Here is a 13,314-nt window from a genome sequence, read left to right on the forward strand (position 1 = left end):
TTTAGGAAACAAAAAAATTGAGACTTAAGTGATACTAAAGTCTCTTTTTTTTTTTTCTTTAAAAAAAAAAAACAAACATGTCATACTTACCTGCTCTGTGTAGTTGGTTTTGCACAGAGCAGCTCGGATCCTCCTCTTCTGGGGTCCCTCGCTGGAGCTCCTGGCCCCTCCCTCCTGTCGAGTGCCCCGAGCCCAGCCACAGTTCCGTTTCCCCATTCAGACACGGAGCAGCTGTTCGGTCCCGCCCACTCTCTCTCCTGATTGGCTAACTGACTTTGACAGCAGCCAATGGCGCCGTTGCTGTGTCTCATCCAATTAGGAAGGAGCGTCCCAGATGGCAGAGGCATTTCGTGCACATCGCTGGATCGAGAGGGGGCTCAGGTAAGTGTAGGGGGGCTGCTGCACACAGAAGGTTGTAATGCAAGGTTTGTAATGCAAACTAAAATCAACACTGTAAACCTTTTTATAGCTGTTCCTATTCAATGCAGTTAGATGGAGGTTATGAGCACCATATCATCCTTGAAGATATTACACTTCCCTTTTGTTTCATACTTCGCCTCCGCTTAATAGTTGTGTTTGACTTTTTCTGCTTCTCAGGGAACGTTCCCAGAAGATGCCGTAAATCTGACATATTTCCATGTTCCATTATTAAAATTCATTTTGTATCATTCCTTTTGCTCGAGATCTCAGCGCAACTGTAGTGATTGGTGATTGATGGATATAATATATCTTGGAGGTCACTGGAACAGACAGGAAAAAAAAGATTAATCTCATGATATTGATTATTTTAAATTATCTCAGAGGGCTGGATTATTCTTTTTCATAATTTTTATCTGTCCTACATTTTTTACATGCGTATAATGGAAGGTGCCTGAGGAGAGCAGTGGTTCCAACTAGAGCAGTTATACTGTTATCTAGTATCACAGTAATTATGTGTAAAATATCTGTGATGACAGGGGATCTCCATATATTGCAATATCAACATTCACATTAAATCTGCCAGCTACAATTACGGCAAAGCTTTAGAAGAGCTCAAAATACAAGTCTTCTGATTTCTAATAACTTTTATTGATGGAGCTGTGCCGGCTGACTTCAAGAGAACTCTAATTCTACAGAAAAAACTCTTAACAGGAATTTATCTTTTGGACAGTGTGTGGGCTGGAAACATTGAAAGATCTTCTTGTGGCCTGCTTCCCTCAGCTTCTAACTAGTGTCTCCAACACCCCCCCATTTCCCACCACCCGTTTTTTTGTTAAAGCAAATGTAACGCCTAACACACAAATATCATATTATCTTTACTAAGTTTAAAGTATTTTTCAATGTTAAAAATTCTTTAGCTTTCATTAAAATAACCCCTAGTGATCCTACCATGAAGGCCCTTGTTTAGGCACTTTCTGTTTTAGGGTGGCATTGGCAACGCAATGTCCCTAGAAATACAGAAAGGAGCACCAGGCCAAATACGGACAAAAGAGTCCAAGATCATTTTAAGGCTGGGTTCACACTATTGCGAATTGGATGCAGGAAACCCATTCTCACAGGTCTTTCATGTTCCACATACATAGATTGTGGTTTGCTGATCTGGCCATTTGAGCTTTATTGGGCAACAGTCTTCTTTTGTTTTTGATTGACTTTAGAAAAATCTTGTATGATCACAAGGGAAAATTCAAATCACAATTTTACAGAAATACTGGGAAATCAGAGGATATATATATATATATATATATATATATATATATATATATATATATATATATATATATATATATAAATACTTTCCAAGATTAGTTTTTAACTTTCCTTCTGCTAGTTTGAGGTCATGTTCCCGTGTTCTTGATCTTGGTTTACTGCCCTCTTGAACCTTATTCACCCGCTGATAGGGGTGGACCACCAGTCCTCCTCTAGGGGGCCCCGGCACACAGAGGGCCCCCGGACAGCAGGAGGATCAGCGGAGAACAATACTCTCCGTGTCCCTCACCCAGGTTTCTTCCCCTCTCCCTCCCTTTAGCTGCTGGGTGAGAGACTGTCAGGGCTGGGCTTAGGCCTTCCTTCTCTGAGCTGGCCGCTCAGCTGTCAGCTAATTGCCAGCTCCTTTCTCTCCACAGTGACTCAGCTGTTGATGGTCTGCTCGTCAGTCCTGCCTACTTAAAGGCGTCCAGCTCACTTCATCTCTGCCTTCGCCTTTGGTCACATCTCTGAGACTTTCTCCTGCGTTCCTGTTGAAGACTTGCTCGGCTGATGTCCCTTCTGGCACCTGATCCTGCTTGCTGTACTACTACGTTGATCTCTGGCTTTCTGACATTGGCATTGACTGACAACTTGATCTGGTTACTGAACTCTGGCTATGTATTGACTACACTTACTCTGTTTACTCTTTTATTATTATTAAACAAGTGTGATTAACTGTACTTCTGTCTCGGTCTGATTCATGGTTTCTGACAGTAGGTGAAGGCCATGAATTCAGAAGATGCAGTCAGTCCACTTGTTGGTAATATTTTTTCTAGATTGGATGACCAGGATCACCACATGGATCAGTTTGCCTTGGCGTTACAAACGCTCCTGAGTCGCACGGATAACCTGTAATCTTCCACTATGGCTGCTCCGGTACAACCTGTGTTGCAGGCCGTCCCTGCTGCTGCTCCAGTCTCTATGCAGGCACCCGCCTAGAGTATTACGTCTATAAGAGGCATGTCTGGTTCTGCTCCGCTTCCCCATCGATTTGGGGGCGATCCAGTTCAATGCAGAGGGTTTCCCAATCAGGTTGAGATATACTTTGAGATGCTCAGGCGTTTCCCACGGACAGAAGCAAAGTAGGTTTTGTGATATCTTTGCTTTCTGAGAGAGCCTTGGCCTGGGCAAACCCTCTATGGGAGACGCAAAAACCCGTGGTCCTGCGTTACCCAGAATTTGTGGTTTCCTTCAAAAGGGTATTTGACGTTCCCGCACGCTTCGCTTCTGCTGCCAAGAGCCTAATGACCTCAAACAGAGTACGAGAACTGTTGCCGATTACGCCATTGAATTCTGTACTCTGGCAGCAGAGTTTGCTTGGAACCATGAGGCCCTCGTGGCTGCCTTCTCTCATGGTCTCTCAGATAACATCAAGGATGAGATAGCAGCCCGAGATTTGATCACATTTGCCATCCTCATTGACTCCAGACTCAGAGAAAGACTCTCTTTTAAAGAGCGCTGGCCCAAGCCTCCTGTACATTTGTCTCCAAGCTTTGCAGTCCCATCCTTGCCTCCCTCACCTCCCATGCCTCCTGGTACCGAGTCGGTCTGCGAAGATGAACCCATGCATTAGGGCTTCACGCATCTCTGCGGATGAGAGAGCCCTTAGGAGAAGGGAGAGATTGTGCCCTTATTGTGGCCAGGCTGGTCACTTTTTGAAGTCTTGTTCTACCCGTCCAGGGAACGCCCAACCTTGAGGTTCTGTCACGGACAGACCTTAGGTGGCATTGTTTCGTCTCCAGCTTCCCAGAAAGATAAGCCCCTGGTTTCGGTTACCCTGTCTTGGGCTGAGTCATCCGTCGAGATACAGGCTCTAATCGACTGGGGCTGCAGGCCTGTTCATTGATGCTGCCTTTGTATCCGCTGCAGCTGCGTGACACTCCACTTGCCATTGAGGCTCTTGACGGGAGACCTCTACAGCCTGCCCATGTGACTCATGAGACTGTTCCGTTGTCTACGGCCGTAGGGGTCCTTCACCATGAGATAATCCAATTCCAAGTAATTTCCTCACCTAAGTTTCCGTTGTTTATCGGTTATCCTTGGTTACAGAGGCACAACCCTTTTGATTGGCTCCGTGCTGAGGTTCTGTCCTGGTCACCACAGTGCAGTGAGAGATGCTTCCAGAAGGTAGCCAAGGTCCTGTGCACCTCTTCACTCTCCTCCCTGCTGGAGGAGTACTGCGATTTTAGCGATGTCTTTGACAAAGGTCAAGCCAGTACTTTGCCTCCACACCGGTTGTATGATTACGCAATTGACCTTCAACCTGGTGCCATACCCCCTCGTGGCCGGGTTTACCCTTTGTCGGTCTTGAAGGATAAGGCCATGGAGGAGTATGTTACAGACGCAGTTTCTCGTGGTTTCATCCGCAAATTCCTCGTCTCCTGCTGGTGCTGGTTTCTTTTTTGTGAAGAAGAGTGGTGAACTGAGACCTTTTATTGATTATATAGGTCTCAATCGTTTCACGATTAAGAATGCCTATCTCATTCTGTTGATTATGGAGTTATTTGACCGCCTCAAGGGAGCAACGGTTTTCACGAAGCTTGATTTGAGAGGGGCATACTATTTCGTCAGGATTAAGGAGGACGATGAGTGGAAAACTGCGTTTAATACCAGATCAGGTCATTATGAGTATCTCGTAATGCTTTTTGGCCTTTGTAACGCTCCGGCAGTTTTCCAGGAGTTCATTAACAATGTCCTCCGAGATTTGTTGCAGTTATGTGTGGTGGTTTATCTCGACGATATCCTCATATTTTCCAGGTCCCTGGAGAGCCACCACACAGATGTCTGTCGTGTGCTTCAGAGACTACGAGAGAACAATCTCTATTGTAAATTGGAAAAGTGCAAATTCCATTGTGAACATGTGAAATTCCTGGGCTATGTCATTTCCACTGCTGGTTTTTCGATGGACCCAGAGAAACTTTCAGCGGTCCTACAGTAGCCTCGACCCATGGGTTTACGTCCTCTGCAGCGTTTTCTTGGCTTTGCCAACTATTATTGGAAGTTTATTCGTAACTTCTCATCTCTGGTCAAACCCCTGACTGATATGACCAGCAAAGACGGAAACCCACAGAGTTGGTCTCCGGAGTCCATTAAGGCCTTTGAGAGTCTCAGGGTTGCCTTTGTTTCTGCTCCTGTGTTGGCACATCCTGATCCTACGTTGCCTTTTATCCTAGAAGTTGATGCTTCCGAGACTGGAGTTGGCGCCCTTCTGTCTCAATGTCCTAACTCTGAGTGCGCTATGCATCCGTGTGGCTACTTTTCCAAGAAATTGTCACCGGCAGAGTGCAATTACGAGATTGGTGACAGAGAGCTGTTGGTGATCATTTTAGCCCTGAAAGAATGGAGACATCTCTTTGAAGGTACCACTGTGCCGGTTCTCATTCTTACTGACCATAAGAATCTCACAGAAGGGCACGATAGGCTCTTTTCTTGTCGAGTTTTAATTACATTGTCTCATTCTTACCCGGTACTAAGAATGTAAGGGCTGATGCCTTTGTCACAACAATTTTCCTCCACTTCCAAGATGGAGTCGGTTCCGGTCATTCCTCCTGATCGTATTCTGGCTACAGTTCACACCAGTCTTACTTCTCCTTTGGGTGACAAATTTCTTGCTGCTCAGGTCGATGCTCCTCCTGAGAAACCTTGTGACCTCTGCTTTGTTCCTGAGAGTCTCCGTACTGCTGTGCTCCAGACTTATAATTCTCCCAAGGCTGCTGGCCACCCTGGGAAGAATAAACTCTTTTGGGCCATTTCCAAACAATCTGGTGGCCTAGTCTACGTGCTGATGTAACCGCCTTCGTAGCTGCCTGTTCCGTGTGTGCTCAGAGTAAGACTCCACGAAACCTTCCAGTGGGCCTCCTACAACCCATACCCAATGGAGAGAGGCCCTGGACCCACCTGTCTATGGATTTCATTGTGGAGTTACCCAACTCCCAGGGCAACACAGTTATCCTTATATTTGACCAGTTCTCGAAAATGTTGCATTGTATTCCACTCAAGAAGTTGCCTACATCTAAGAAACTGGCTTCTATTTTTGCTCGGGAGATCTTCTGCTTACATGGGCTACCCAAGGTGATTGTCTCAGACAAGGATAGTCAGTTTGTGTCCCGGTTCTGCGAGCCTTTTGTGCACAGTTGGGTATTCAGCTTGCTTTCTCCTCTGCATATCACCCCCGGTCTAATGGGGCCACAGAACGAGACAATCAGTCCTTGGAGCAATTCCTACGTTACTATATTTCTGACCATCATAACAACTGGTCAGACCTCTTACCGTGGGCGGAGTTTGCTCACAATAGTGCCTTGAATTCAGCTTCCCGTTTGTCCCCGCTTATGGTGAACTATGGTTTCCAACCTTCCGAGTTGCCTGCCTCGTTTGTTCCGCAGAGTATTCCTGCATTAGAGGAGCATCTCCGTGGTCTTAGTTCCACTTGGGCACAAATCCAGGAGGCTTTGCGACATGCTAACAATAGGTACAGACTCCATGCTGACCGCAGACGCCTGCCTGCACCTTCCTACCAGGTTGGGGACAGAGCCTGGGTGTCGTCTCGCAACCTCCGACTTCGTGTTCCTTCTTTGAAGGATAGTAGAACTCTTCAGAGACACAATTATATACAACACGTATATACATTTCTCCTCTACCTCCAGGACAATCTTGCTTGTAGAACAACAACTCCCAGGACCAGCTGGCACTGTATGGATGGTCTGACAAGAGCAATCAGACCAGTAGCAAATGCCCTTTGCAGGCAGGGACCGCGGGCCCCTTTGGTAGTGCAGCAAAGGTTTTAGTGCCCAGCTGTCCTCCTCCTGTGGCTACTGATCCCAGCACCACCTCTTCAGGCACTGCCAGTCCACCTGGCTGCAGCTGCCCCTTTTACTAACCCTCCTGGCTAAGACTCCACAGTCCTCCCAGATTGACTCTGCCTCCATCTCAGACTGCTTGTACCCAGTCCTCTCAGACATGTTTCTCAGTTCTCTTGACTGTAACAACCACAAGACCACCTGACTGTTTTCCTCCCTGGAGATTTGCCCGGCAGTGTTCTCCTGCTGTCCTCCACTTGCTCCCGTGCCTCTGGTCAGGACACTTTTGTGTGTCGTGAAGAAGGTCCCTTCCTCACCAAAGCCCAGGCCTGAGGTTCCCCCCCTCAGTTTGAGGGGCTACCCTCAAGGGCTACCGACAGCCTAACACTCCAACTCCAGCTTCCACCCAAACCCAACCTCCACTGCCACAGCTGGGCTGACCCTGAGTATTTGAGGGGGCCTGCCCCCTGCCAACCCATCTGCTGGGGGTTGGTCAGGGCCCTCAGAAAACTGTAGGCAGATCCTCCTTACTTCCACTCCCATTATTCTAGAATCTTCTACCCATTTCTAAAAGTAGGGGGAGGTCTCAGAGATGCTGTCTGTGAGTCACCCAGCCCTACCTGAGTCACTCAAACCCTGACCCAGAAAAACACTCAATTTACCTACTCTAGGCACAGTAAAGTGTGCTACATAAGCTTAAATATACTCCAGGTAGATTCACTGAGGTGCAATTCAGGGTCCTAGTTTTTAGTTTTCACTGCCCAGGACAATGCAATCATCTAAGCAGATGCTAAGCAGAAACACGGATCTCTGTTTTCCTTCGGTCACAGCATTTCCCCCACAATTAGAAAGCACCCCCTAGGGACACGCTTAACCCTTTGATCGCCCCTGATGTTAACCCCTTCCCAGCCAGTGTCATTTATACAGTGACAGTGGATTTTTTTTAACACTGATCACTGTATGCCCAAAAAGTGTCTCAGATTTGTCCGCCGCAATGTTGCAGTCCCGCTAAAAATCACTGATCACTGCCATTACTAGTAAAAAACAATTAAAAAAACCCCAAAAAGATCATAAATCTATCCCATAGTTTGTAGATGCTATAACTTTTGCACAAACCAATCAATGTAGGCTTATTGGGATTTTTTTTTACCAAAAATATGTAGCAGAATACATATTGGCCTAAACTGATGAAGAAATTAGATTTTTTTTAATTTTTTTTATTGGATAGGTTTTATAGCAGAAAGTAAAAAATATTTTTTTTTTTTTTTCAAAATTGTCAGCCTTTTTTTTTTATAGCTCAAAAAATAAACACTGCAGAGGTGGTCAAATACCACCAAAAGAAAGGTCTATTTGTGGGAAGAAAAGGACATCAATTTTATTTGGGTACAGCGTCACACGACCGCGCAATTGTCAGTTAAAGCGGCATAGTGCCGTATCGCAAAAAAATGGCCTGGTCAGTAAGGAGTTAAAACCTTTCCAGGGCTAAAGTGGTTAAATTTGCAGTTTTAAATTGTACCATGACGGACATTTTTCTTCTTTCACACAGGTGTATAAACTTGATTGACTACATATCTATCTCAACACATTGTTTTTCCGAAATTATCATTGAGCTATTTTTTCTACAACGTATGCACTGTTGCAAAATGTTCCTTACGACTGTTCTGACCTTTTTAGCTTGCAATCATGTTTGGGCAGTGCCCTTAGTCTTATAGCCTCATCAATTTTTATACCTTTTAATATCAGCATACGTATATGTCCTTACTTTCAACACTGCGGAAGATATATTGGCACTATATAAACCGATAATGATCATTTTTGCGGCAGTGAAGAAGGCCCCTTTTGTCTTCTCGGTGCAAGCCTTAATTTTCAGAAGAAATAGTGTTCCCTGGTGCATTTGCCAACTTGCAAGCCCTTGCATGTAGATCTTACTGTTTCTCATAAAGAAATTAAAACAATTTCCAAAAAAAGGGCTCCTTGGGAAATGTCATATATATATATATTTTTTTATTATTTGTTCTCATTTATTTTAGCTTGTATTTCTTATAAATCATATACAAGGCCAGATAAGACAAACCGAAGGGAGACGTTTTTTTTTTTTTTTTCCTTTAATCCTCCCCAACAATTTTCATAAAAGCGGCACAATAATTCTAATGTTGTCATTTTGCAGTACGGGTCAATATTTCATCTCTGCTCCTGTACAATTGTAAACCAGCAGCCGCTTTTCTAAATATTGCCTGGTGGCTTGTAAACTCTTCCACATCTGATTTGTTGTAACTCTGCAATTACTTCTAGTATTTTGTGTATTTGACATTTATATGTTTGTTTCTAGTCATGTGCCTAGAGGAGAATAAGAAATAGCAGGTTTTGTTGAGTGTCATTTATTCAAAGATGATGTTTGATTCTGATTTGTGTGCTTTTTTTTTTTGTTTACGCATTTCGCTCAGTGAGTTTCCTAAAGTGTGTGACTCCATGAAAATATTTTTATGTCTTTTATATCTCAGCTGTCCAGGAGAATCTGCTGCTCCCAAAAAGTGTCCAACTGGCACAGTAAATGCCCACCCAGGCAAAAGCAACATAGTGGATTGCCAGGTATGTATGGCATGAACATAATGGCAGTAGAAAATGTTAGGTTTGTAAATGTAATGGGTTTCTGTGCAAAGGGTACTTTGGTATTCCAGTTGTAGATTGTAGGAAATGGGCACAGAGAGACTATATAATAATAATACCAGCAATGTTATGTTTATTCCTTTTTTTTTTTTTAACCGCTTCAGCCCTGGAAGATTTTACCCCCTTCCTGACCAGAGCACTTTTTGCAATTCGGCACTGCGTCGCTTTAACTGACAATTGCGCGGTCGTACAACAAAATTGACGTCCTTTTTTTCCCCACAAATAGAGCTTTCTTTTGGAGGTATTTCATCACCTCTGCGGTTTTTATTTTTTGCGCTATAAACAAAAAAAGAGCGACAATTTTGAAAAAATAAAAGCAATTTTTTTACTTTTTGCTATAATAAATATCCCCCAAAAATATATAAAGAAACTATTTTTTTCCTCAGTTTAGGCCGATATGTATTCTTCTACATATTTTTGGTAAAAAAAATCGCAATAAGCGTATAGTGATTGTTTTGCGCAAAAGTTATAGCGTCTACAAAATAGGGGATAGTTTTATGGCATTTTTATTATTCATTTATTTTATTTGTAATGGCGGCGATCCGCAATTTTTTTTATCGTGACTTCAACATTATGGCGGACACATCGGACACTTTTGACACTATTTTGGGACCATTGTCATTTATACAGAGATCAGTGCTATAAAAATGCACTGATTACTGTGTAAATGACACTGGCAGGGAAGGGGTTAACACTAGGGGGCGATGAAAGGGTTAAGTGTGTCCTAGGGAGTGATTCTAACTGGGGGGGAGGGGCTACCACTGACATGACCGCTATCACTGCTCTTGATGACAGGGAGCAGTGATCTCTGTCATGTCACAAGGCAGAACGGGGAAATGCCTCGTTTACATAGGCACAGGTTCTGCGGACCTGTGACACGGTCGCCGGGAGACTGGCGGACATCGGGTCTGCCGGTCCTGCGGGCACGGTCACGTTGTAGGCGGCGCGCGCCCGCTAGCCCCGCCGATTAAAGGGGACTTACAGGTACACCCATTTGCCCACCGCTGCCATTGTGCCGACGTGCAGCGGTCAGCAAGTGGTTAAGCTTTTACCAAATATTATAGCGATAGTAAATCCAAAAGCAAACATTTATTATATTGCAGCCTACCAGTTCTTAGATGTGGTGTTCTGCAATAGTTTTAATTTTTTTTAAGGCTTTCTTCTTTCTGTTTTCCCCTAGTGATCTGGCCAGTAAGCCTGTTGTTTTTCTAAAGAACAAGCTCTCTTGCAGATGTAGCAGTAAGGGCTCATGCACACGTTTTACAGCTGCTGTTGGGGGCGTTTTGATGTTTTGTTTTTTTTAACTGCCTCTAGAAGCCTCTCCATGTTATCCTATGTGTCCATGCACACATAAACTGTCAGAGGTGTTTGGAAGCATAAGCGTTTAGGGGCAGTAGAAAAAAAATGACAGCCTGCGCTTCCAGGAGCAGTAAAAACACCAATAAACACGGCTAACCGCGTCTAAATGGTGCGTTTAGCCACGTTTGACTTTTTTAGGCATTTTTACATTATAGAGAGAGTTTTTAATGAAAAAAACGCTAATGCCAAAAAACACGGGAACACGTGCAAAAACACGCAATAATGTTAATGTAAAAAACGCAGGTAATGCAGTTTTTAGCAATGCTGTAGCGCTGGCGTTTTTAAAACGCCCTGTGTGCATGAGCCCTTAGACAGATAAGACAAACCATTTACCACTGACAGAGTTCTTACAATTATCAGCTTTTATTTATGTAAAACCTTTAGGCTCTTTTTTTGGTGCGATTTTGATTCAACTTTACATTAGACATGTGCAGAACGGAAAAAATATGTTTTGTTTCGTTTCAGGTAGATTCGTTATGTTACTAATTTCGTCTCGTTGATTCATTTTGGAATTCATTTAGCTTAGTTTATTAATTTTCTAACGAATTCCACATTTTCGTGACGTTTCGGATTGGTCGAAAAGTGATCGACCGATCAGAATTCTCTGTGAAGAATAGCTGGTTGTTAAGAGCGGGCCCCGCTGACAGCTATATACATAATTGCCGGCAAATAAAAATTTAGAAAAAAAAAAAAGCAGAGTCCCCCCCCATCTGAAGATCCTGGTATGGATTTTAAGTGCAACGCCACACCAAAAAAAGCCCTTCCCAAAATCCATACCAGACCCTTATCCGAGCATGCAGCCTGGCTGGAAAAAGGGAGCTTTCAGATTCCAATAAGTCCCCCCCCCTGCACCCCCACAACTTATTAATATGGGGGCAAGGTGATTTTGGGGGGGTGCCCCCTGCCCCAAGCACCCCCCCAATGTTGAGGACATGTGGCCTGGTATGGCTCAGGAGGGGGGCATTCGCTTACTCCCCCCACTTTCCTGGCCTACCAGGCTACATGCTCGGATAAGGGCCTGGTATGCATTCGGGGGACCCCCAACGCTGTTTTTTTTCCTGAATTTTTATTTGCAGGCAATTCTGTTTTACATTCAGCTGTCAGCGAGGTAACCCGCTGACAGCTGATGAGTCACCGGCTTCCAGTGTTGCCAACCTACCAGATTGAAATTTACTGACACAACACCCAAAATTTACTGGCACAGCTAAGTTTTTACTAGCATTTCCAAAAGTTACAAAATTACAGTTTTAAGTGCAAATGAGAGTATTTAGGCTACAAACAAATACAATATGCAATTAGCAATATGATTTAAGGTAGATAATAAGGCACAAAACATAATCCTTATTTTATTTTCGATTATAGTAGGTAAGTAGCTCAGGGACAGGACTCAGGAGGGCAGGAAATTAGAATGGGCGCACACTCACATAAAACTGACTCTCACAGTGACACGGACAGCAGTGTGCAGCAGCACAGATGATGATGAGACCTCACTGACACAACACGTCCCCTCCTGAGTCACAGTGACAGTCTCTCTCCAAGCCAAGCGCTCCCTCCAGTCCACTCCAGTCTAAACAGCACTAACAGCCCCGGTCCCAGCTTGTCTTGCTCCAATACCGCAGACCCGCACACTAGGCTCCGGCCGCTCTGCTTGGCTCCATTGCACCATGACATCACATGACATGCTCAGGCACCGCCTCCGCCAGAGCCGCCCAATCACACTGTAGCAGGCACTGGGATTGTCTCAGCCAACTCCGGATCAAGCCGAGCGTGGGAGCCATATTTTTTACTGGCAACCTTTTACATTTACTGGCAGGAGAAAATTGCCTGTTTTTTTACTGACGGTTGGCAACACTTCCGGTTTTCTGGCCTGCTCCTTAACGACCAGCTATTCTTCACACACATTTCTGATCTCTCAATCATTTTTCAACTAGTCTGAATTTGAAACGCTTCGAAAATTTGGAAATTTCGTTAGAAAATGAATAAACTAAATGGAAGTACATGAATTGCAATTTCAATTTGTTACTATCGTCATTTGAAGATTCGGATGTATAACCAAAAATGTGTCTGAATTGCGACTTTAAAGTGGAAGTAAACTCATCCATAAAACAGTTTCATTTCCGGCATGTGCCGGAAATGTAACGCTCCCATTTGTTGTGCTCTCAACCAAACTGTAAAACCATCCAATGGCTGGTGTCATAACGGATCACATGTGCAGCATTATGGCAGTTGTAGATTGAACAGAGGCAAAGATGGCGGCTTCCTTGGCTGAAAATGATAGGGGGGTTTACTTACACTTTAAGTTGTAGTAATTTGAACAGGTACCATTGAAAAGAATGGTGTGCGATCTGTCATATGACTTTTGATGTCCAAAGTTGCATGACAGATCACACAAGTGTAAATGGACTCTTATCCCCAAAAGGAACAAAACGGTTTGCTGTAACTGTTTATAAAGAGTTAGCTGGAGTTCAGCTTCAATTTGTTAGTGTAGCTAAATCTGCTAGTACATCTAACACTCTACTCCCCCTAAACTGACAATTCTGCTGTCCAAATATGTCCCCTGTGCTCATTCATCCAGAGTGGGGGCACTCTGATACATGAGGTGTGTTACTGGCCAGATCACCAGGTGGAAAAAAAGCATAAAATGAATGCAGCCACCACATCTAATGATTGGAAAGTTGCAAAATATTGCATTATTACCGCTTTAATTGCAAGTCAAGAGTGGTAATGCATAACCGCTGATCGAGGAAGGTGCAGTTGTTTCTGTGTC

At 44.1% G+C, this 13,314-nt stretch overlaps 1 protein-coding gene across 1 annotated transcript in view; it reads left to right on the plus strand.

Moving 5' to 3' along the window:
• LOC141111320 (uncharacterized) overlaps positions 1-13,314 on the plus strand; it is a 71,633-nt gene that overhangs the window by 16,405 nt on the left and 41,914 nt on the right. The window contains exon 2 of the mRNA XM_073603507.1: positions 9,023-9,110. The gene's annotated coding sequence lies outside the window, so the exon portion shown is untranslated. The remainder of the gene's footprint in view (positions 1-9,022; positions 9,111-13,314) is intronic.

Source organism: Aquarana catesbeiana, linkage group LG10 (genome assembly GCF_042186555.1).
Source record: "Aquarana catesbeiana isolate 2022-GZ linkage group LG10, ASM4218655v1, whole genome shotgun sequence".
In the NCBI taxonomy this organism is placed as follows: Eukaryota; Metazoa; Chordata; class Amphibia; order Anura; family Ranidae; genus Aquarana; species Aquarana catesbeiana.